The sequence below is a fragment of the Camelus bactrianus genome, chromosome 29 (assembly GCF_048773025.1).
Source record: "Camelus bactrianus isolate YW-2024 breed Bactrian camel chromosome 29, ASM4877302v1, whole genome shotgun sequence".
NCBI lineage: Eukaryota > Metazoa > Chordata > Mammalia > Artiodactyla > Camelidae > Camelus > Camelus bactrianus.
The window spans coordinates 20,677,692-20,704,288 of NC_133567.1; the positions used below are offsets into that span (position 1 = coordinate 20,677,692).

The 26,597-nt window shown below is 36.2% G+C and overlaps 1 long non-coding RNA gene across 12 annotated transcripts in view; it reads left to right on the forward strand.

Annotated features, from left to right (window-relative positions):
• Positions 1-26,597, forward strand: part of LOC105066475 (uncharacterized) — a 305,515-nt gene that overhangs the window by 257,915 nt on the left and 21,003 nt on the right. For 4 of the 12 annotated variants that reach the window (XR_012503251.1, XR_012503248.1, XR_012503247.1 and 1 more), the window contains 2 exons: positions 13,945-18,143; positions 20,359-20,411. This is a non-coding gene — a long non-coding RNA (uncharacterized LOC105066475). Of the gene's footprint in view, positions 1-7,237; positions 7,285-13,944; positions 18,144-20,358; positions 20,412-26,597 lie in introns of those variants that run through there. The other 8 variants (XR_012503250.1, XR_012503244.1, XR_012503246.1 and 5 more) reach the window with 4 other exon arrangements.

The window sequence follows — 26,597 nt, forward strand, 5'->3', positions numbered from 1 at the left end:
AGACATTGTTCTCTGACAATATTGTTGAGCTTTCATATTCTAATTATTGTCTACACATTATCCCATGTTGTTATATAAATGATCAAATCACATGTACATAATAATACTCTTTATGATTGTTTTCAACCTTCACACCTCTCATTACTGTTTAATTTGTTTTTATTACTGCGTTGAATAAAACCTCATTGCAATGTTGAAAACAAATGATCCCAATCAACCTGTTTGTTTTCTTTTTCACTTAACAGAAATGTTTCTTACAAATCACTGTAAAGTATGAGGATTTTTGGAGGGATCTGGGAAAGTCCTAGACCTTTCTGTTAAAAAATACTGCCTTGAAAGACTATGTCTTAATATATTATTAAAGAAAAGAAGCAATAATTTATGAGAGGAAGTCATCATGCACTTTGGAAATATGATGAAATATGTGGATGTTCTCCACAGAAGTAAAATGGACTTTTAGGAGTTCATGGATCTGTTAAATATTCTCTATTGACTCAAAGTTAAGGCCCTTCGATCTCAATATTATTTATTGAAAGCTAACAAATATTTACTCAATACCCATCATGACAATGGCTGTGAAACGTACTGTGTGCACAGAAAAGAGCCATCAACACCCATACACTTTAGATGCTCTTGGTGTAAAATAGTTGAATGTAGATGTTAAAATACACATCTGTTGACGAGGATATACGAATTCTTATCTTCACTTCTTTCTTTGAGTATTTTAGTGACAGTGCATGGTCTAATTTCAAATACCATTTTATTACTAAAAGTTCCTGATATCAAAATAAACGCTAGTCTGGACAAATGAGAATGAATTCGTGTAACAAGAAGTTAAGATACTCTCCCTAGCCTCTCTAGTCCCCTTCGTGTTTTTCTTTTCTGAATTTCACCTGTCATCACACTGCACTGGTACTTAACACCAGCTTGTAGTGGGACAGGCTTTATTTTGGTTCAGCCAGCGTATTGGTACTCACAGCTTCTTTTCATTAGTGGTTTTGCAAAAATGTCTACAGGTTATTTTGCTCAAAAGGAATAACAGATCCCTTAGGCTTTTCAGAAGAAACTTTTTCTGGCTTTGCTTTCTAAAACGTCGATGACAACTTGAAAATAAATAAATGGATAAAATGCTTTGGTTGAACTGATTGTAGTGATGGACGAGGCGTGTACTTGAGGGAAGTATGGCTGCAGGCTGGCTGCACTGAAGACAGATTTAAAGTCTGGAACTTTATCTTACCTGCGGAGTGTGTTACCTCTCGGCATGAAGAGTCCATGATTATTTTCACTGGACCTCTCGGCTGCTTCTCAGGCCTCCTGCACATCTCACCAGTTTATACACACTCAGAGGAGGCATTCTGCCTGTGGCTGGATTAACCTCACTTTTTCTTGGATCTTTAGAAGGAGGATGTCAAATTGGTCGAAGCTTCCTTGTGTTTCTATTTCTATTCCATCAGTGTTTTGAAATGAAATTGCTTATACCTGTTTCTAAGGAAGTTTCAGGATGGAGTTTTCATTTCAAATGATTAGGAAATGCAGTGTCTTCCTCACTAACAATGAATGCTAAAAATCATACATAGATTTACCTCTTTAAACTAAGTTTAGGGGCAAAGTATGGTAATTTGCGTATCTCTGCTTATCAACTGATATTTGATTTTCATGTTTGAGACAGTAAAAGATTTGTGGAAAGAACAACTATAATCACAAAATAATAAAAGTGCCTCTATTACTACTGAAATTTGGGGTAACTCATCAGTTGACTAATGCTCTATGTATGATCTTGGATATAATTATGTTAACTGTCAATCAGTTTCTTACTCAGAATTGGTAGAATTAACTATCAGTCAAAGTAAAAAGGAATCCATTCCAAAGTCTAGTTCTGAGTTATTCCTCTATTAAGTATTTAATATTCATATAAACTGTTGGATCATTAGTTCATGCCCAGTCTTGAACTTGATCTAAGACTTAAAGCCTTGATCTTTTGTTTCATGAATATTTAATTGGACTGAACTCTTTTCCTTTTACAGTGCGAGTGAGAGTGAAACATTCTTCATTGCTAAAGTTACCCGTTGTGCTTGGCATTTTAATTTACTTTCTTAAACTTTTTAACCGGGGACCATTTCAATTCCAACGAACGTACTTTATCACACTTTTTCAGATGATTACATTTTCTCTTTGAAGTTTGTTTTTTCTTTTTAATTCTTCTGAAGCTAGAGAATATTTCTCATCTGGTTCTAGCTTACCAAATACGACATCGAGGTCATACAGAAATCAATCTTTTATGATTTGGGGATTTGGGTTGGTAGATGACTAACAAGAGTTCAAAGGATGTTTCATCCTTTTACCGGAAATTATCAAATGTGATCACTTTCATTTCTCTAACTGATTAGTGGTATATTCTTATAAAGAATTCAGTGTATTAATGTACATTACTTGTATCTTGGAGAATATTTAATATAAATTACCTGTTATGGTTATGAAATTATTTACACCTGTTTTAAGGGATTTTCATTTCCTATGATTAATATATGCAGTGTCGTTCTCACTAACAATTAATGCTAAGAATAATACATTAAAAAACACCCTTGTAAAATAAGTTTGCAGTAAGTCTGGGGCCCAAACTTTGGACCCAAATGTTATCTATCCCCAAAATATTGTCTAATTTCATATACATTCATGTGAATTACAAAGAACCACATTAAAGTTATTTATTAAAAATTAATCATTATTATTAATATAATTTAATCATGATGCTATGGATTTTAAAAATACTTTTGACTTCAAAAGCATTTTCTTTCTCTCATTTTATTCTCATCAAAGAGTGATGAGTAAATGATGTTCCCATTTATCTATTAAGTAATATAATCAGGATGAAAGAACGGGTTTTCTGAAACCCAGTCTGGCCATCTTTCAGCTATATTGCTGTCACATAAATTTCAGTGTTTCATACAAATGTTAAGAAAATCACTGCCTATATTCAGAACTTTATGTCAGATACTTCTATACTCTTTAACATAGACTTTATCCAGGTGTTACAGTTTCCAAAATCGTGGTCATTAGCTGGAATTGAACCTGGAAATATCCTTTGTTTGTTTCATGCTCTGTTTAATATTTTAAAATGGGAAAAAAAACTCAAAATGGATCAAAGATTTAAACATAAGACAAGCTACAATAAACCTCCTAGAAGAAAATATAGTCAAAACATTATCTGACATACATCTCAAAAATGTTCTCCTAGGACAGTCTACCCAAGCAATAGTAATAAAGGCAAGAATAAACAAATGGGGCCTAATTAAACTTACAAGCTTCTGCACAGCAAAGGAAACCATAAGTAAAACAAAACGACAGACTACGGAATGAGAAATTTTTTGCAAATGAAACTAACAAAGGCTTGATCTCCAGAATATGTAAGCAGCTTATAAAACTTGATAAGAAAAAAACAAACAACCCAATCCAAAAATGGGGAAAAGACCTAAAAAAGCAATTCTCCAAGGAAGACATACAAATGATCAATAGGCACATGAAAAAATGCTCAATACCACTAATTATCAGAGAAATGCAAATCAAAACTACAATGAGTTATCACCTCATACCAGTAAGAATGGCCAGCATTCAAAAGTCCACAAATGACAAATGCTGGAGAGGCTGTGGAGAAAAGGGAACCCTCCTACACTGCTGGTGGGAATGCAGGTTGGTGCAGCCACTGTGGCAAACAGTATGGAGATTCCTCAAAAGACTAGGAACACACTTATCATATGACCCGGGAATCCCGCTCCTGGGCGTATATCAGAAGGAACCCTACTTCAAAATGACACCTGCACCCCAATGTTCATAGCAGCATTATTTACAATAGCCAAGACATGGAAACAGCCTAAATGTCCGTCAACAGATGAGTGGATAAAGAAGAAGTGGTATATTTATACAATGGAATACTATTCAGCCATAAAAACTGACAACATAACGCCATTTGTAGCAACATGGATGTTCCTGGAGAATGTCATTCTAAGTGAAGTAAGCCAGAAAGAGAAAGAAAAATACCGTATGAGATCATTAATATGTGGAATCTAAAAAAAAAAAAAAAAATACAAAACAGAAACAGACTCATAGACATAGAATACAAACTTGTGGTTGCCAAAAGGGTGGGGGGTGGTAAGGGACAGATTGGGACTTCAAAATGTAGAATAGATAAACAAGATTATACTGTATAGCACAGGGAAATATATACAAGATCTTGTGGTAGCTCACAATGAAAAAAAATGTGACAATGAATATATGTATGTTCATGTATAACTGAAAAATTGTGCTCTACCCTGGAATTTGACACAACATTGTAAAATGACTATTACTCAGTAAAAAATGTTAAAAATAAAATAAAATAGGGGAAAAAATCTGGATTCCCAGCTTCTTTTGAAAAGTGGGAATACTGGGCAAGAAAGATTCCAAGTCTGTGCGAAAGTCATCAAATAGTGCTGAAGAGTTGCTGTCTCCTTGACATAAGATATTCTATTTTCAGTAACCCAATCCTTTGTGTTTTTCTGACACTGAAACACAATGACATAGGCAGAACTAAGAACAAAATATGACACTATATTACCAGAATTTTTTTCATGAGGCTCACTTTTCTCTTTTGTGTATAAGTCCTGACTACTTTTAGGCTATTGATATGTGATCTTTTGTGAGTTGCTTAATACTACCTTTAGGTTGTTTATATTGAGTTTTTTTTTTTTTTTAATTTTGAATTCTTATTTAAACATTGCATCACTTCTACATTCCTTAAATGAAGGTGTTCCTATGTGGAAAAGCAGATAGGACTGCATTGTGAAAGGCCTTCTTCTCATCCCACAAAATCTTTCTAGGAGGCTTCTAAGCTCAACTTTGCAGTGAAAAGTCTTACATGTCTATCTCTAGACCATCTTTCTCTTTATTTTCTTTGATGTTTAGGCTTCTGTATCTCACTTCTGTCACATATCACCATTTGAGTTCAGTGTAGCTATCTCTCATTCAACTGAATTTTTCATGCTTTTACCAAGATTTGATCTTTCTTCTATATCCTCAACACAGATTAGAACAATATACTGTGGTTACCAAAAAAATAGAATCATTGACATTTTCTCTCTCTCATTCTCTTTCTCAATTCCTCAGACCTAAAAAGTAACCAACTGATGTTCATTCGACCTCTGAAATTCACCTTTGACTTAAAATTTTTGATTTAAAAAAGAACTTACTACCTATATATGTACAAGAAACATACAATGAATGTAATTCAAAAAATTTTTTCTCTACTTCCAACTATTCTTAATTATGCCTGTGAACAGAAAATTGCAATTTAATGGGGCATAAAAATGATTAAAGTTATACAGAGGATGTCACTGGACTCATAAAAATATCACCTAGGTTATATCAAGGGGACTGGTATGGGAGATGGTGGTGTTGCTTCAACTGAACCATGCATGCTTCAATTGAGTTAGCCAATGATGCATTTAGGGGGTGGGAATTCCATGTAAAAAGGATAAGCTGGAGAGATAAAAGGGTGGGGTATATGTAGGAAAATTTATAAGCAGCATGGTTTGCTTGAGAATAAAGTTTAAGGTAGGAAGTATGGTAGCTAAGTTGGAGAAAGAGGAATTGCATTATGAAAGGCCTTGACTGACTTAGACTTTATCATCTCAGGAGAGGATTTGAAGCCACTTAGGCAAAGAGTAATAAAGTCAGAGATGCGATTTAATAAAAATATGGTTGAGTATTTTTACTTGGTACAAACACCTGGGTGGAAGGAGTCCATGAGGGAGATAATGCAATGGTTTATGAAAATAAATTTTTTAGGGAGTGAAATCAAGTAGTTATAACAAAGACAGAAGATTTGATCTGGCAAATATTTAGGAGTTAAAATCTGGTGATGAAATCAAATGTAGGGATGGGACAAAGAGATGAAGAATAATTTTTTAGTTTTCTAGCTTTGGTGATTGACTAGTTGGTGGTGTGATCAACAGTAGCAACAAATACATATTGAACTGGAAAGACATTCGTGGTAACTGAAGGAGTCAAGTTGTTGTGTTATATATGGAGTATGATTCTATTTTTTACGAAACATAAAAATAATGAAATTGCCATAGGTGTTCACAAGTATTAACATTATTCTCGCAAAATTGTGTAAGTGGGAAGTTGTAAGTAGAGATGCTGATTGGGGTTATTCATATTGGACCAGATGGGCAGGATGAGTTTAAGAGATTTACATGCTATATACATGCTCAGGCCCTGCCGTAAATATATGAGGTAATTTTCCACGGAACCAAATACATATTTTTTTTCACTTCTATTGGTAAAATCAGCTGTAATAATAATTGTGATAAAATAATAGCCAATCTGCTTACCATGTGCAGGTACTATGGCAGATTTGTTATATGTTTTCTGATTCTCACAGCAACCATAGAACATTTTATAGGTTCAGAAACTAAGGCTTAGAGTGGCTAAGTGTAAGGTGTCAAATTTACACACAGGTGCTGAAACTCAAAGCCAGTTCAGTCTGAACTCTGAAACACTACCATATACATATAGCCCAGTTTGCTAATGGCCTCTACGGCACAGTTAATCATCGATAGTGAAGAACTGACAAAAATTGTTTAAAGTCCCTTTCAGAATTTTTTTGTGTTGTTTTAGTCGTAAATAATATTAGAATAAGTGATCTTAGCGCCAACTTTCAATGAGGAGTTTATGGTGACACTTGACAAATGACAAGGTGAATTTTGGAACGTATGGTAGAGTTGGAAAATATATGCAGTAAGGCTAAGAAGGATATTAAGCACTGAGGCCTAACTGACCCCTTGGGGAAAGAAAATAAATATTTGCATAGCATAAGCAAATGAGGTAAGTACAAAAACAAACAGAAAATTCCTTTATTAAAAGAGCCAACAATTTACACAAAATCAAAACACAGCTCAAAACAATCATTACGAAAAAGATTTTAATATTAATAGATTATTATCTAGATAGCATGACACCTCATTGTAGTTTTGACTTGCATTTCTCTGATAATTAGCGATACTGAGTATTTTTCAGTGTCTATTGGCCATTTGTACGTTTTCACTCAAGAATTGCTTGTTTAGGTCTTTTGCTTACTTTGGATTGGGTTGGTTTTTTGTTTGTTTGTTTTTGTTATTAAGTTGTATGAGCTGTTTATATACTCTGGAAATTAAACCTTTGTCGGTCACATCATTTACAAATACTTTCTCCTATTCCATAGGTTGTCGATTTGTTTTGCTTATGATTTCCTTTGCTGCACAAAAGCTTGTAAGTTTCATTAGGTCCCATTTGTTTATTTTTGCTTTTATTTCTATGGCCTGGGTAGACTGCCCTAGAAGAGCATTGTTAAAATTTATGTCAGAGAATGTTTTGCCTATTTTTTTCTTCTAAGAGATTTATTATAGTGTCTGGTCTTATATTTAAGTCTTTAAGCCATTTTGAGTTTATTTTTGTGTTTGGTATGTGGCAGTGTTCCAAATACATTGATTTACATGTGGCTGTACAGTTTTCCCAAGACCACTAGCTGAAGAGACTGTCTTTTTGTGTATTCTTGCCTACTTTGTTGAAGTTTAATTGACTATAGAATCTGTGGCAATGAGGTATCATCTCACACCAGTCAGAATAACCATCATTAAAAAGTCCACAAATGATAAATCCTGGAGAGGGTGTGGAGAAAAGGGAGCCTTCCTCCATTGCTGGTGGGAGTGTAATTTGGTGCAGCCACGTGGAAAACAGTATGGAGCTTCCTTAAAAAATTAAAAATAGAGTTACTATATGATCCAACAATCCCACTCTTGGGCATATATCCTGAAAAGATGAAGGTTCTAGTTTGAAAAGACATATGCACCCCAATATTCATTGTGGCACTATTTACAATAGCCAAGTCTTGGAAGCAACCTAAATGTCTATAAACAGATGAGTGGATAAAGAAGATGTGTATATATATTACAATGGAATATTACATAAAAAAGAATGAAATAATGCCATCTGCCACAACATGGATAGACCTAGGGATTATCATATTAAGTGAAGTCAGACAGAGAAACAAAAATATCATATGATATCACTTGTATGTGGAATCTGAAAGATAATAAAATAAGCTTATTTACAAAACAGAAACAGACTCACAGGCATAGAGAACAAATTTATGGTTACCAAAGGTGAAGGGAATAGGGATACATTAGGGGTATAGGATTAAAAGATACACATTACCATATATAAAATAGATAAACAATAAAGATTTACAGTATAACACAGGGAAATATATTTAATATCTTATGATAACCTATGATGGAAAAGAATCAATAAAAAGAATATGTTTAAATGTATGACCAAATCACTTTGCTGTACACCTGAGACTAACAATATTATAAATCACCTATAAATAAAAAGAAAAAAGGAAAAATAAAAAAGCTATCTTTATGGAAATGTAGAAATAAAAGGAAGGAAAATACAAAAATGATTGTAAGAGATGTGTAGATTATGGTAAAAAAGCATTAATATAATTTTAATTGAATCTTGGAAGAAGAGAGGAAGAATTGACAAAAGCTGTATTTGAGTTCCTTCTAGTCAATTTTCCAAAACTGAAGAGAGACATAAACAACACAAGTTTAAGAAGCTCTAGGAATTCAAAATACTTAGGCATATCTTAATGAATCTGTTAAATATCAAATATAAATTATACTCAAAGTAGTCAGATTTATTATCATCAAATGGTTAACATTAAGACTGAGGACTGACCTTCTGAGGACACTATGTTTGCAAGTCAGGAAGCAATAGCATGCTAACTTTATTGTGCTAAAGGGAACAGCTTCCAGCATAGAATTCTGTAACCAGCAGCAATTTCTTTAGAAATGAAGGTGAAATAAAAATATCTCAGACAAACAAAAATAAGATTTCATAGCTAGCAGATGTGCACTTTGTGAAATACAAAAGGAGTTTTATAGAGAGAAGGAAAATGATCCCAGATGAAAACACAAGAATTGAAGAAGAAATTAAAAACAATGGGAAAGATAAATAGATGGGTAAATATAAACGAATACTGGCTGTAAAAACCATAATACCATCTGTTGATTTAAAACATATGTAGAATTAACATTGTTAACTGACTATACTTCAATAAAAAGTAAATAATAATAAAATCTATGTAGAATTAAAAATACATGACCACAATAATGCACATCCATGTTCACTGTCACATTACTCATGATGGCCAGAACACTGATGCAACATTAATGCCCACCAGCAAAAGAATGGATAAAGCAAATACAATATATACATGCAATGGAATATTATTCAGCCTTAAAAAGGGCATTCTTCCATTGGTGGCAACATGGATGAACCTCGAGGACCTAATAACTAAGTGAAATAAGCTATTTCAGAAGGACAAATACTGCACATACCCTTTAGATGAGGAGTCTAAAATGGTCAAACTCAGAACCAGAGAATAGACAGGCAGTTGCCAGAAGATGCAAGGTGGAAATAGGGGAAGATATTAACCAAAGTACTAAGTGTCAGTTATACAAGATGAATAAGACCTAGAAACCCTGGGTACAGGACAGTGTCTGTAGTTAATAATACTGTATTGTATACTAAGAAATTTGTTAAGGGGGTAGATCTTAAATGTAGTTATCACAAATAATAGTAATAAATACAGAGGACAGTAGGAAGCTGCAGGGGGGTGATGGCTATGTTATGGCGTAGATTGTGGTGATGGTTTCATTGGTGCATACTTGTCTCCAAACTGATCAAGTCGTATACATTAAATACTTACAGTACTGTGTATGTACTTCAATAAAGCAGTTGTAAAAAAGAGACTTTCAACCTTATTTTATTACTAGATAAAAGCACAGCTGTGTCAATGAGTGATCACACAAGAGTAAAGAAACTTAAATATTCAGATAGTTAAGATTAGCAGACAATCAGCCTGAAGTTAGACCTCTGCTTCCACTAAGTCTCATAATACAGACACAGTATTTACTTAAAAAAATCAAATCAATACTATTTTATGTGTCCCTACGTTATATGTGTCACTCTGCCTCTCACTCTCTCTTTCATTGCTCTCACAAGATTTTCTCATTTGAGGTCCCCAAAGATCAGCTCCGATAAGCTATATTGCTTTGGTGTCTTCTCTTGTCACTTTTGACACTGATTGACCCTATCTGGCTCAGAGAAGTGGTACACACTGCTTTAGTCTTACTCTTTTCCTTGCTTCCTTTGTGACAAAAGAAAAGATTATGAACCTCTTGATAAAAGTTTGAACTAGTGTCTGTGTGGGCAAAATAAAAAAACTACAGAGAAATGTCTTTTTCACACATTTTCAGTTTTTTCTCTTCCTAAAGGGCCCTGTAGTTAAATGCATGAATTTTACTGTCCAGCACATAGCAGCGTAATGTTTATCATTGTTCATTGCAACCCCCAGAGATATTTATATATGAATTTCCAGGAAATTTCATCTGGGTCATATATTCATATAAATAAAGAAAGCTGATCAAAATGGACTACTGCTTCATAACACTAATAAATTCAAATAAATGCAAATGCTCTGCTAGCTAACATAAATTTTGGTTTTGTCTACCTATGAAATTGTTAGTTCCATGGTCAGACAGTGCTTATCAAACAACTTTGCTTATTGCAAAATACATAGGGACAAGTAAGTGTGATTTAAAAATAACGACTCATCTTTTAAATGTTTGATTCACTTGTCCTTAGAATTCTTTTTATTGATTAATTGCCAAAATTAAGAGAAGTTTTGAAGTGAAATAAGCCTAGGGAGTCCCAGTCAGTTAGGGGGAGGAGAGGCACCTAGACAACCAGTATCAAGGTGGTCTTACTGTCTGGTCCGTCTTCCCATCTTTCCCGGTCCTTTCTCTCCCGTCTCTGACGTTCTCTCACGATCCTTCTAATCTTGGCTTCTGAATCCACTTTACTCCAAGTTTAAGCACACTCCAAGCAGCAGGATTAGATAATGATTCTTTTGTTCCGCTAGTGCTCATCTTTGTTTTGTTGCTTGTCAGCCTTGGTGGGTGTCTCGGCTGGTCTCTCAGACTTCAGCTCGTTGGTGACTGTGTGCTTTCCTGAGATTCAGTTCTTAACTAACCAGCTACCTGGTTTCTGGGTGACCTGCTCACAGCAAAACAATGTCTGGGTGACTTTCTTATTGGACATCCTTGTCCTCATTGACTGAGTTACCATGACTATATTCCAAGGATTCCCAATTCTTCTCTCCATCACACAAAGACACAGACACACAGAAACACACACAGACACACACACACACATACAATGGCTCCTACTTCACTCAAACTCTTAAGTCTACTTTTCCTTCAGTGATATCTATCCATTTATATTTCTTTCTTTTGTTTTAAAAGGATAGAGCCAAACTCTTCTTTTCAGAATTATTTTTTGTATGTAATTTAAATTCCTTTGACATTCTTTAATTAAGTTGGTTCGAAGAGTGTGAGAAATGTAAATCAGCCCCATCCATACATAAAGATGAATATTTTAAATTTCAGGGAAAAAAAGTGATCACTCTACCAGAGACCTGGGAATAATAATTGAGAAGAGAATTATCTTTAGGTTTGTCTGAAATCATCCCAAACCTAAAGTTATTTCTGTCATCTAAATTCAAGTCTGTATGATAAGTTTTAAACCTGAAAATATTAAGAACATTCAATTCTTATTAAAATAAGAACATAAGATAGTCCTTAACTGAATTGATGTTTTTCTTCTAGAACTTGGTTCTTTGATGATTTAGGACCTTGACCTTTGCATATTAATGTCATTTGTTTCTGGCTTTGTTTTCATCAAAATGAGTATATAATTAATTGTGTTGGATTAATATTATATCTCATTAGTTATACATTTTGATTTTCTGCTTTTAAATACCATGCTTGCTAATTCTTGACTAAATATTTCACCTGTTTGGTGTGTATAATAATACAAAGGCATTTTACCAATAAACTAGTTATGGAATTCTGTGAGCTACTGTGCCTTCTTCAAGAGAACACATGCAGACAAGGACATGTTAGCGGCTGCCAAACTACCAGAATTATTCCTGAGATACAAGGGGTGACTCTCTCTTTCTCTCTCTCTGGATATCTTAACCTGAATTGACTTTTTGTGTGTTCGTTTGCTTGTTTGTTTTTGTTTGCTTTGTTTTGTTTTACATTGTACTTAAAACTTGCTAACACAGAATGTACTTTTTTTGTATTTATTATTTCTACTATAAATTTCTGGGATCCAAGGCAAAATTAAAGAAATAGTTTGAACAGATTGTCACCTTTCAACTCAATGTATATTAATTTTGTCATCAATAAAATGATAGAAATATCAACAATTTTGTAATATCAGAGTAACTTAGAGCAGATGGGAGAGAAAACTTTATGTAAATTGATACAAAAGGCCACTCAAAATCAGCAAAACAAATTAGGCTAGGGAAATGACATAGATGAATCAAGTTAGGAAAAAATTAATAGGAGGCAGAGAAATAGAAATTAGCATTTCTTATAATATACGTTTGTAAAGAAAGATTATGATGAGCATAATTTATTAGGCATAACGTATTTTGGACTTTTGCTTTTGTTACCAAGAAGTTCAGATTTAGACTTAATGTTGAATCATTAGTCTTAGGGGTTGATCTATTTGCTTTTTCTTCATCATTGATTCTAAACAGCCAAGCAAAGACAAGCCTCCCTTAGGAAGGGATGTTAGAGTCTGTGTTCATGAAAATTTTTCATTGTATTATTGCATGATTTATAAAAGCATTGAAAAAATTGCATTTTATTATCTGCACATTTAATTGCCTTATTATGTACAGGGCTTTTATTGATGTACCTCAAATTCTTTCTAGAAGAACAATTTATATTGCATATTCTTTACTCCAATAAATACATATTTTCCCCCTTGAAAAGCTTTAAGTAATTAAAAAATAACATAATTAAAAAATAAGCATGGTTAGGTTTAATAAACATTTATCAAACGCTATCACATATAACGTCTTGTAGATAGAAATATGAATGACCCGATTTCTTCCCCCCTGGTAAATCTTGGTAAGGAGATGAATATATGAAGGCATCATTTTAGCACAGTGTTTATCATGATAAATAGCAGCTGCAGAGATGTTAAAGCTAAAAGACTCTGGAGTCAGACTGACTGAATTTGGATTCTCAGCTTTGCAACTGACTAGCTGTGTGGTCTTTTGCAAGTTGATTAACCTTTCTGTATTTCTATTCCATTAGGCAAGAAAGGATAATAATATTAACTACTGCGTATGGTGGTTGTCTGGATTCCATAATTAATGTGTGTGACGTGCTTAGCCTAGAACTAGAATTATATTATTAACCAAATATAATGCATCATTGTGACCAGTGGAGCTTAGATTGGTTAGGGACGACTTCTGGGAAATCTCTCTTGCAGAGATTATTCTGGCTCTTGAAGGCTGAATAAAAATTCTCCAAATGAAGAAAGGGGTTGTAGAGAAGCCTGGGAATGGAGGGGGAAGAGCAGGTGACAGAGACAAATGGATGTGACGTTATAATGTTGAACTATCATCAGTTTCATATGACTGAATTGCAAAGTGCAAGGTGGAGACTGAAAGGAACACTAAAGAGATAAGCGACAGCATGATCGTGTGAAGAATTGTATGTCCCTTGAAGGAGATTTGCCTCTACCTTGTGGGTGATGGATATAAATTAAAAGTTTTTTTTTTTTTAAAGGGAGGGAATTGGTTGGTTTAGATTTTGAACAGGTCTCTTTGGGCAAAATAGGTTGAGAGAAATAAGTTGGGAGGCAGAAAACAGCTTATGAACCTACTGAAAATTGCACTGGATAATACAGATTGCGATGCACTCTATTTATAAGGATTAATTTACAGATGTTTGAAATGCTACTTATTTCCCTTGCTTATTTTACATTTTAAAACTTCAGTGAGAAGAAAAAAAATTACTAGAGGGCACGAATTCTCCCGGGCAGAGCAGAAATGGGAGAAGAAAATGGACATCGTTGCTGGTCATATTTCCCAGAAAGAAAGAGGTGACTTCATATTGTATTACCATTATGATGATTTCTATATGTTTTTGTAGAAAATTTGTGAACGTCCTATACGATAATTACACATGTATGGGCAAAATAAATAATGTGATTTCTTCCCTTTTCTATTTTATAAAAGTAGTAGTAGCATAGTAGCCATGGTGGTTTTGTTAGAGATTATTTGGTAAGGAAAATTAGATTATATTTGAATTACAATAATAAAATGAAAAAGCATTTACGTTCATGTCTGCTCATCTGTGTAAGCTCTTGCTTCAGGAATTATTTTCCTTTCTACTGGTGACAGCTTCCCTTGCAAATTGATTGAGATAATATCATTATTGCTTGAATTTTTAATGTAAATTTACTGTTGATCATTAGGAAATACTGGCATTCTTTCCCTCATGCATAATCTGTGATCTTATTAAAGTCGCCGCGCGTATGTCCGCTGGGGACTCTGGAATGAGATATGCAGGAAGCCCAGGTACTTCTTTCTGTAGAGCACACGCTAGGCTCACAACACCCTGTGTGCGAGCCACACAAGCCCTTGCTTGTAGAAAGAGCTGTGCTTTCCTTTCTGTGTCTGGGGAGACTGTGCCTCGCGCTGGTGACTTGGCCAAGGAGTAGTCTGAAATGTATATCCAGGCTTTTTGACTTTGGATCCAAAGGCCTGTTTTCTATTACAGCATTGCTCTGTGTCCTAAGGGGAAAAAAAAAGGAATCAGAATTGTAGCCCAGAGTCATAGATATGTGAATTTTAACCCTATGAATGAAGATAGTAAAATGGTATTTGGGACATTTGAGAATTTACCCTGAAGTAAAGAAAATAGTGAATCTGTGACTTGAGTCAAAGAAAAGCCTGCATCGACAACTACAAAAAAAAAAGCAAAAAGCAAAACCCAGGCATAAGAGATGCTTAATTTCTTGAGCGCATTATGTAAATCTATCCAGTTTACCCTTAGAACAATTCATCTACTGAGTTATAGTAACAATGATATCACAAATAGGTTAAGATTAAATCATGAATATGTACAAAAGGCCAAGTATAGTATCTGGGAATTTAAGTTCTCAATAAATATTGGGACCTTTCTTTTCCTTAGGTAACTTTACAGACCTTTGACTGAATTCTTGGAAGATGAGTTCCTTAGACATTAAAAATGCTTGGCTTTTGACTAGGTTGTTCCTCAGTGAAAGTATGGCCTAGGGCCAGTAGGGGGCAGCAGAGCACTAGTCCCAAATCCAGAAATCTGGGTGCCACCTCCTGAAGGTATTTTACAGGGCAAGTGAGACTAGACCTTGGACTTCCCCAGAGATGCAGATTGGTTGGGAAAGGACACAAGAGCTAACTGTTTCCTCCATGAGTTCCCAGTATAAATGGTCCTTTACTGACACAAACGAATCCTTGATCGTAATCTGTGCAATGCGTATGAATAGGGCAAGGTTAAGGATGTCAACTGAAGGATGTACAAAGTATGTTTGGGGGGCAGTGGGTAGAGCAGGGAACCCTAGGAATTAGGCTGAGGGCAGAATCAGATGCCCTGACTCTGTTGAATCAAAGTGCATTACATCTTTCAGTTCTCTTGATTTAATTGGACGAAATAGGTCATGGGATAAAAATGAAGTAAAATTCTAATGGCAGAACTCAGATTTTACCATATCCTGATGTTTATGCTTTAGAGATGCATCCTTTTCTGGTAGTTAGAGGGATCTTAGTTTAATTTCTCTTATTCAGTAATGTTTTATTAGAGCCAATGGTAGGTAATTAAAGTTCTTTTTCTTATGGTAACCACATTTACCTGCTTCCAGAAGGACATCAGCTAAAAGGGAAGACAAACCTCTTTCTCTGAGATCATAAGCTATGTTGGAACTAGGCTGAGAATTGGAGGTGGTAAGGTTATCTTTAGGAAAACTTTCTGTCTCCTTAAACTCTTTCTAGACTATGAAAACATTTTCTTCATCTATGGGCAGATATTTTGAATTGATGCAGCGAAAACAGATGTGGGGCATGAGAAGGGCCATGTCCCAGGCTTTGGTTGAGCCCCTGGGACGTGCCCTGCCAAGTGTGGGTCCTTGGCTTTGTGCAGGAAAGAATTCAAGAGTGAGCCACAGTTGAGTAAAAGTAGATTTATTCAAAGAGAAACATTGAAAGGCAAGAGAAAGGCCATGAGGTGTGGGGGTTGGGTGCTCAGATTAAAAGTAGGTACACACTCCATAGGCAGAGTGTGGACCGTCTCTGAAGAGGGAGAGAGAGGGGGCAGCAGCCTTGAGGCATCGTGTTGCCAGTTTTTATGGGCTCAGTGGCTTCGTGTGCTAATAAGTGGAAGGACCAGTCTAACTAGCCTGGGGAAGGCGCTGGGATTCCCAGGAAGTTGGCCATTTCCCACTCGTTGACCTGTTGTGGCCAGCCTTGGGACTGCCCTGGTGCCTGTGGGCGTGTTATTCACCATGTTAATATATTACAATGGGGGTATAATGAAGCTTAAGATCTGCTAGAAGTCAAATCGCCCACCATCCTGAGCATCAAGGCCTCCTGGGGGTTTCACCACTTTGATGTTAATTGCTGTAGCGTTCCTTGAATGGCTGTGCCCTGCCCTCTTCCTGTCTCAGAATGACTGCTTTCTTAAATATCCCCTCACATGTGAGTCAGTGACTTGTTGCTCAAGAGCATCTCCAGCACCCTTGCATTCGATCTTCTACCCTCAGGAAAGATGCTTAAATCTCGAGTTTCAAGACATTCCACTCCCAGAGTGACGATGACTTGTCACTCGCTCCTATTCAGTCTCAAAGTGCTCTGGAGGACCTTCTGCTCTTAGACAGTCTGGAGAGGTGTTACAGCTCGAGTTATGTGCCCCCCGCCAAAGTTCATATGTTGAAGTCCTAACTCCCAGTACCTCAGACTGTGACCTTATTTGGGAATAAGGTTGTTGCAGGCGTTAATTAATGAAGCTGAGGCCATTAGATAGGCCTTAATCCCATGTGACTGTTGTTCTTGTAAAAAGAGAAAATTTGGACCCAGAGAGAGATGAGCACACACGGAGTTAGTTCCACTGGGCAGCCAAGGAGCTACCTGAAGCCAGGAGAGAGGTCTGGAACAGACTTCCCTGGAGCCTTCCGAGGGATCAGAGTCCTGCTGACAACTTGCTCATGGACTTTCAGTCTCCAGAACTGTGACAAAAGAAGTTTCTGTTGTTTAAGTCACTCAGTGTGTAGCACCCTGTCGTGGCAGCCCAAAGGAACTAACACGAGAGGGAGGCAAATAGATCTGCTGGGCGCCCTGTTGGTAGTAAAAGTGGCTTATTTCCCAGGACAACATTCTCAGCAGGACAATCTCTTTTAAGAAATTGTTCCTTGTCACTGAAACGGCACTAGAAATGTCACCTATTACATATAATTTAATTTCCATTTTTTCCTTTTACCACGTAGACAGTAGTCAACTCCTTCAAGATTCGCTTTAAGATTAAATTCATAAGCTTGGGAAAAGGGGGAGGGATAAACTGGGAGTTTGGGATTGGCAGATACAAACTTATGTACAGAACAGATAAACAAAAAGGTCCTACTTTACAGCATAACGAATTACATTCAATGGCTTGTAGTGACCTGTAATGAAAAAGAACATGAAAAAGAATATATATATATGTATGTATAACTGAATCACTATGCTGTACACCAGGAACTAATACAACATTGTAAATAAAAAAAAATATATAACATGCAAAAAATAAAATAAAATTTAAAATCTACTGAAAGTCCTAGGGTTGTGTATGTCATTACTTTCTGCACTTGTGGATTGATCATTTTACAGATCTCTCTTCTACAGTTCCTTTGATGACATCAGTGTCGTGCATCGCCAAGGTTATGAGGCAGGTGGGAAATACAATCGAATGTCATTAAGGTACTGTAAGACCTGTGAATAGGAAAAATGAAGATAAATGAGAAAATATGAAATTCAGTAAAAACGGTTATTTGCAATTTTAGCAGTATGTGGATATTCATATGGTGAAATAAAAGACTGAATTATAACATTTTGACCCTTAGCTTGTGAAAGTATGCACTGGAGCATCCTATCTGAAAAGTATGCGGTGGAGTCTTCAGGTGGCAAAGTGAGTATGAGAAACAGCTCAGTGTATCCCGCTTTGCGGGAGAAGGAATCGCTCCGGATACACGTAGGCCCCCTCCCCAAATCACTTCAGTGGCTGGTTGGTGCCTCCAGTTTGTTGAGATGATAACCAGCACACGTGAGGTGATGAAAATGTTCCCTTGTTGGACAGGTATCTTTCCAATATGAAAAGGTTAGAATTGAAAATAGAAATAACATAATAAATCAAACCTACCTTGACGTGGGAACAAAAACTACTGCAAACCGTGTCAGTAAACAAAGAACGCTGAAACCATCAAGTCATCAGCGGCAGCCGCCACCCCCCAGTAAAGACAAGCCTGCAGCCTGGCCTCTGCAGCCACTCACAGTGGTGCACCCTGAGGGGACTCAGAACAAGAAAGGACAGGACACTGGCCCTAGGTAGCCAGGTGCTTGTCAAAGAATGAATTCAGTGAGCCCAAGTGTTTGCTTCCTCCCATACAAAGAAAAAGACTAAATTCTTTAACTTGAGATGCCTGGCTTTGTTTAGTTAACAAGTAATCTTTTATTGTTCCAACTACCTGGTCTTTGTTGTAAAGCCCCCATATATCCTAGCTCCTCCCCTACCTCTTGGGAGCAGCCCCTCAGGGAGATCTGAGAGGCTGTCATCCCAGCTCGAGTCCTCCCGTCAAATAAAACATAACTCTCAACTTTTAGGCTGTGCATTTATTTCAGTCAACAGGTGTTAGAGTTAGTATTAATATATGAAATTGGCCCTTTAAGTGTTTATACTGTTTAAGAGAACTTGAAATTAGACAGACTTTATTAGAGTAAAATTTACAATTTAAAATGTGCAGTTGATTTTAGACTTAGGAGTTCAAGATGAAAAATACAAAAGAATTTGCCCAACATCCTAAACTGTATTGGGATAATCAAAGTAACTTGAGTAACTGTATTTATAAGTTTAATTTACTAGATTCTCAAAAGTTATTTTGAAGTACTTGGGAAGGTTTTGCTTGTTAAATCATACATTTGAAGAAAATAAAAATAAAATAAAATGATTAAATCTTTAGATGGATTCAAATGTGAATTATAAGTAGGTTGTAAATAACATTTTTCTGAGGGTGTTTAGCTTGTTTAAATTGAACTAATCAAGTAAAGGAAAAAATGAAGATTGATTTAGATTAATTAGATTAATAAATGCAATAACACTATTTGTACACTGAAATTATGAAGAAAGCCCTATTTCCCTGTTTCTTTCAGATATTGAGTATTAATTTTAAATCTAAGAAACTGTAGATAGCACTCTCTATGAATAAAGCAATCATGGGCATCATGAAATTCATTTTGACACCATGCTGTAGCCTTAAGTTTTGTTATGAAACAGACACATGAAACTTGCGATTCCAGGCTTTGAGATCTTACCTCCCCAGCGATATCAAACGGTACAAACTCTGACAGGTGCTGTTGTCAGATGCTGTCAGTTTCTTCCTATGAAAGAGTTCTGAATATGAAAGGACACCCAGCTCCAGCCCCTCATTTTCAAGAGCAGTCACCAGCTCTTGCGTTTTGACTTTCAGTGTGGGAACCGCTGCTGTTTGAGAAGTTACGCTTTAGGGCCTCTTTGCCCTGTGGCGAGGTCTCTATCTTGCGTGCTCCCTAAAGTGTGGTTTCGAAGGACTTATTACGCAGCTTTCTGCTGTGACATTGTCAAATTTCACAAGGTTCTGTCTTTTTGTGCCATAAGAAAGGAATTATTTTACTCTTTGTCATACCGTGTATCAAACAGACGTGTGACACTCCTTTAAGGGAGCAGCAGGGAGTCGATGGCATCAGCATAACTTAGAGTTCATGTAGGGAGCAGTGAGTTCAGCCACGTTGCTGCTCCTGGTGATTCTCAAACTGCCAAAGATGCCCCTTAGGGAGTTTGGAAAGTCATCTGCATTGGAATTCTGCATTATATTTCTGCTTCTTGAATTAACAATTCTCTGCCTGAGGGTGAGCTGCTTTGTAAGGAGCTTTTGCAGTATCTGTAAGGCCATTGGTCCATGAGGGGCCTGTGGGCACAGACCTTTCTAATTCTTAATTCTTGAAACTCAGTTTTATGTAACTATTTTAACTCACTCTAGAGGGTTTCAAGATTTAGTAAGATGTGCACAATAGGTGAGTTTGTTTGCTCTCTGTATTTTCTTTTGTTTGCATTTAGTTTTGTTCTGTTTTTTTTTTCTTCCTGCTCACAGAACAAATTGTGACACCTTCCCTTGGTCTGTCTTTGGTGAAGAAGGAAGCCAAGGTAAGGGGCTTTGGTTTGGGCCGTGGCACGGAAGCCCACTGGCCAAGGATTGGGCATTTGATTCTGGTTCATGAGATATGCTTTTGGTCAAATTAATTAGTTAGCCTGGACACATTTTGAAAGAAAATGAAAGTTGTAATAATCTCAATGCATTTATCCAGGTTGCTGAGGGAAATGTCTTTCCTTCCACTTTGTGTTTGCCCAAGGATTTTATAAACGTGTGCTACTTAGTCATAGGTTAAAGAATTACAGCACTGGTGCTTTTACAATTAAAGTCAGTATAATTCAGTATGTCAAGAAAAGCATTTTTTGGTTTTATTTTTACATTATTTCTGTCTCGGTGAATCGCATACCTGTTTATCTTTGTATCCAGTTTTCTAGCACAGTGCCTGGTACAAGACACTCTAGAAACACTGGACAAATGAATGAGTGAACCACCATTCTCTGTTTGTTAACTATAGTCACATAGCAAGTTACCCCAAAACTTACTGGCTTAAGCCAACAATAGAGGTTGATTATCTTGGACAGTATCTGTGGGCCATGAATTTGGAATTGACTTAGTTGGGTGGTTTGGGTTCAGCATCTCTTATGAGGTTATAATCAAGATGTTTGGATCTGTTCTTGGAACTCCTTGTGCGTGGTCACATCATAGGAGCTGACTTCCCCTAGAGCAAATATCCCAAAGAGAACAAGGCAGAGCCGCGGTACCTTACAGTCTAGTCTTGGAAATCACACACCATCATTTCCATAGCATCCTGTAGGTTAAACAGGCCAGTCCTGTTTGATGTGGACACACACTGGACAGGGACATGCACCCCAGGAGACAGGGATTCCTGGGGCCAGCACAGAGTCTGGCTAATGTACATTTACAGATGCTTTATATCTGACGAAAGTTTTCACAATTATTAATTCATTTAGTCGTCTAGTTCAAGTATTTTACTTTAGAATGAGGCAACTGTGGCACAAAAAATAGTCAATTCATTAATACTCTTAAGGCCAAGAAATACCTTCTTAATAAACTCTGAAAATATACAGTGAGAACAATGATGTTAACAAATGTGGATTCGCTCTACTTTTCCTAGCTGTTTTCCATACCCCCTGCTGTAAAATTCTATGCATATCCCGACACAGTAGAAAAGGTGAAGCATCTTTATCAGTCTGAGATCCACCCAGTTAAAGCCTGAGCTTTCACAGGAATGAAACAATCTCCGTGAACATCAATAAATCCCTTTTGCTTAAGTGCAAGAAGTCAATCACAGAAGAATCACAAAGCATAAAGTAACCCATAAAATAACACTGTCAGGCTGACCTCTTAGGAAAAACAAGCAGCGAGAGAGAAAGATTCTTTCTGAAAGCACACACAGCCTCTCCTGACAAAGCAAGGGCCAAAACAAATCACAGTGTATGTTTACACTAGAATGGCTATTACCTTAAGAAAATCCAAAGCAGTTTTCCACAAAGAGAAGGTCATTATGAGTGAGAACGATCACTGACTTGAGGCCAGCCTTGCTGACAAAGACAGAATGTAGTGGGAGTCGCGGGGCGGGGGTAAGAGGGGTGTGTGTGGGGGGCGGAAATAAACCCTGAACAGTTAAGAAAACCATGCAACTCAAATTACATTTTCTGTAATTTTGGCTTTTGTTTCTATTACATGTTGTTTTACCTGGATTTCCTGTTTTAACTTTTTTTTTTTAAATGAGAGTACGTATGTCCTCTTTTGTTTGGGACTAGCTAGCTAGGTGGTGATAGTAACACCTTCTCAATAGAAGTCATAGCAGTAAATTATTTAGAATGGAGGAAGTTACTGTTTTCCCATGAATTACCTAGTTTAGCCAGTTTGGGGTGATTTGGGTTTGAGGAAATCTTCCACCACAGATGGAGAAAAGTGAGAAAAATCTCCCACTGCTTTTCTGCGTTTATGTGCCAGGCATTGTACAAAAGAGCCTACTTTAATGACCTCATTTAATCTTCACAACAAAACTGATGAAGGATAATCTGAGATGCAAAGAGCATGAGGAGGCTGAAGATTAGCAGGAGTTATTCTTGTGGTTAGTAGCTAAGGAGCGACAGATCCAGAATTTTCTCTGACTGCTGAGCTCTTTTTCCTACTCCCTGCTGTCTCCCAGGGAAGACAGAGGTTCTGGAAATCTTCCATGCTAACATCAGCTGAAGACTCAAGTCAGGGTGTCAGATATTTTACCAGGAACCCCAGAATTTGGAGAGAGTTTGAGAACTAGAAAATGGTGACCAGGTCCTACCATATTTAAAAAGGGACAAAACTTAACATTTCTAAATAATTCTCTGCTTCAAAAAGTAGTAAAGATGTTTCTTAGATAAAAGAATTGTATTTTCAATGACATACCAGCAGGACAGCAGATCTTAACTCAATGGAGTGTTTTGTTATTCTCTCTTCGCTTAACGTTGTCACATTCTTTAGTTGGTTTAATTGCACTAAAGCTATTTAACCAGAGCTCCCTCTGACATTGCACTCAGATTTATGCTTAATTTTGTACCAGTTTCTGTTGGCCTGATGATCAGGCATAACTCCTCTTTCTCACCAGTCTTCCCCTCAAATGGAGCCCGAATAGCTTCTGAAGACTTGGAAGAAATTAACTAAAGCTCCCCACGCCAGTGCGTTCCAAACACTGGAGTGATAGCTGTCTTAATTTCTTGGGGGTGGCGTGCCCAAGGGGGAAAACAGTATTTAAAGAACATTGTTTAAAATACATTAAAATTATCTTAGTCCAATAGCCTACTTTCGTGAAAGAATTGAACACAAACACAAACACCTGTTGCAAGCCAGACCACACTCTAGGCTTTAACGCTCTCCTTCCATTTCTTGCTCCAATGTTTGATATCCTACTGCCATTAAGCTCTTTTTTATTTATTTGCTTTATTTTATTTTAAAATTTTTTTCTTTTTCAATGAAGTTCTTTATTTAGTGGCTTCAAGTTTCAAGGTACTCAAGTCCTCCTAAGCTCTCTTCAATCTTTTGTTTGCTTTCTACTGATCAATCCACATGTATTTTATTCTTCCGTCTAAGTGATTCATTATTCAATGAACATGCCTTGGCTTCTATAAATTATTCCTGTTTAGTTTAGTGGAGGGTCATTGGTTTAACCTGCAGCGGCTCCCGCACACCTGCATTAGCGCAGCGACTGTCTGTCTAAGCTCCGCTGGCCTTGACACCGTTTGACCTCCACATGCAGCTCTTCTTCAGATCAAGTGCTACTGAGTTCAGAGGAAAGGGTATGTGCTCACGGAAGGGCAGTGTACAGTGATTCGCACAACATTTTCAGTTCTTCTCACACCTATTCCTGAGTGAATCTTCAAGAGTGGATGTGACTCTGTCTCAGAGTAGAGAGATCTTTATCAGCATCATCACAGATCACTGCTGTATCTGTTGCTGAGTCTCGCTGTGTCTAACTTCTATGGAATTTCAGAATATCAACCTTTTCCTTGGATAAAATGACCAATCCAAGATTGAAGGAAGGGGGCAAAACCTGGCAGAAGTCTTCTGGTGCTTCTGCAGTATGTGCATAAACAGAATGAGGAAAGGCTAGCCTCCTGTTGCTAAGATTAGCAAAAAGAAGTTCATCCACTTGCTAGGGATTGTGGTGTAATGCGGTGGGGGGAATCAAAGAGTTGGAAGACCTGATTTCTAGCCCAAATCTGTTACAGCCTAGTTTGGTGCTTCTCAATTTTTATTAAGTGTATTGTAAATCACCCGGGGGTCCTGTTAAACTGCAGTTTCTCTTTCAGTAGTCCTGGGGTAGGAGCGAGATTCAGACTTTCCTACAAGTTCCTAGGTGATGTTGGTCTTTGGGTAGCAAGAGCTTGATTCACTTTAAAGAAGTCCTTCATCCTTTTTGAGTTTATTCTTTTTTTATAATTTACAAAATAAAATGGTTGGACTTGGTAGTATGCAAGGGATGCGAACTGCACGAGCCCTCAGTACCTCTATTAAAGTATATTAAACTATATCCTTTGTTGATTTGGTCTTAAATTTACTTAAGAAGAGAATTTGGTTCCTTACTTCTTTTCATGCCCCGAAAAAGCTTGAATCACAGTTAAGGAAATAATTGAGATTAATGAAAAATTTTCTTTTCATAATTAAACTACAAGCCATAACTTTCTGATACAGAAACATACTAAGGAAACAATTGAATATCTATATGCTGTATAAGTACATATGGTCTTTAAACACATATGTATTTCATGAAAAATATAAATATATATACATACACATGTAAGAGAATATATATGTGTATGTATATTTATTTTTGATTTTTTTTTTGCTCTTGCCGATTTCACATTTGAGGTTTAATATTACAATCTGTCTTTGCCATGAGACAGGGAGTGGTTTTGCAAATTGTTAGATATTCAACGATACAATAGAAAATAATATAAAGCTTTTGCAAAGTGAAAGGGTGACTATTGTAAAAGATGCAATATTCTGTGAAGTCAATAAAAGTGATATGAAAGAACTGCTCAGATCACAACAAACCCAATGACAAATGAAAGACTATCCATCTACACCAGCTAATAACTGAAGGAAAGGAAAGGAAACAGAGTTGATGAAAAATAGGCAAGTAAAGTAGAATGACTTAACATTTGATGGTTATTTTTAACATCATTTTATGGAAAGCTTTATAAATATAAAAATGCAAAATAATCCTGTATACCAATCCCCCAACTTGAGAAATTTTAATATTTTTACTCGTTATGTTTAACCATTCCCTGTTCTCCCACCAACTCATTTTTTATGAGGGTTGGATTATTTTAAAGCAAATGCTAAATATATTAACTTGCAAATATTATTTTAATACATTTATTACAATATTAGAAATCTTTCAATATAAGATTGCTCTTTCAAGACAGCATTTTATTTGTGTGTGTAGTTCTGAAACAACATTGCATAAATCCAGGGCTGTTCTGGTAGATGTTCTAACAGTTGACTGTCTGAAAACAACAAAACCAAATAAAAACCATTGGTTTGCTGCATTTACAATTTCTCTGGTGTAAATACTTCCACTGTGGCCAATTTGACATTATGAAATGTGGATTTGAAAAGAGATGCTTAGAATCATCCTATGGAGCCAAAATAATCTGACTTCAGCACACCACTGTAGAAAACCAGGTTTGGGCACATAAATGTATATTTCCATCTGCAGCTCAAATATTAAAGTCCTGGGTCATTTTGAATATAATAAGAATATCTTATCTCTGTAAATCTCTTAATTTACGCCAGCAAGTTATCAAAGTATTTCTGCCAATAGCCTGCATCCAGAAGTGTGAAATGTGCCAGGAGTAATGATTTCTTAATTAAATTAAATATTATCAAACGTCCCTATCATGGCACCTTGTGGGCAGTTGATGAAAAGTTGTTCGAGGAACAAATAAAATTCTGCAATATGCAAATGAAGTTATAAGGATGCAAAAATACATATTCTCTTTCACATATAATTGAGGCAGAGAATTGAGTATTTTATTTAAAATAACATTCTTAAGTTACATAGGTGATTTATATTCAAAACCTAAAATGCCTGGGGCTGTTTGGTTTTCAGGCACATGACTCATCTAAAATCAGGAGATGGAAAGCCGGGGGATATGATGTTAAATAATGCATGAGTGATATAATTTTATTGTGTATCTCATTAGTAAAAATGCTGCAGGAGACAGTAATGTTAAAAAAAACTTTTTTTTAGACACCATTTTTCAGCATCATCACATTTAAAGAGGCAGTTTTCAGACACCTGATGGGAAATCATATGAAGTTATAATGCAGTACAGACAGTTGCTATTCTGTGGATCAAAAGGAAAATCATGAATCTCATTTTTCCTTCCAGCTTCAGTCTCTTTCTCTCTCTTTATTTCCCCTCTTTTTAATCTTCTGCAACAAACAATTTTAAATCTCCTCCATCTAATAAAATGTAAATTATCTCCTGGGCTTAAAGTCATTAGAGCAGTTTTATTAGTTCTTGAATGGTACAGCATTCTGGTACAGAACTGGGTTATATAAATAATCATCTTTTTCCTTATCTTCTGACTTCCATCTATAATGAATGGTCTACATCATCTTACCTTACAGACAATCATTTCTTCATAAACAAATATGTGATCTGGTATAGATGTGGCTGAGTATCCTGAAAAACCAATATATTAATTTGCTGCTTTTTAAAGCCT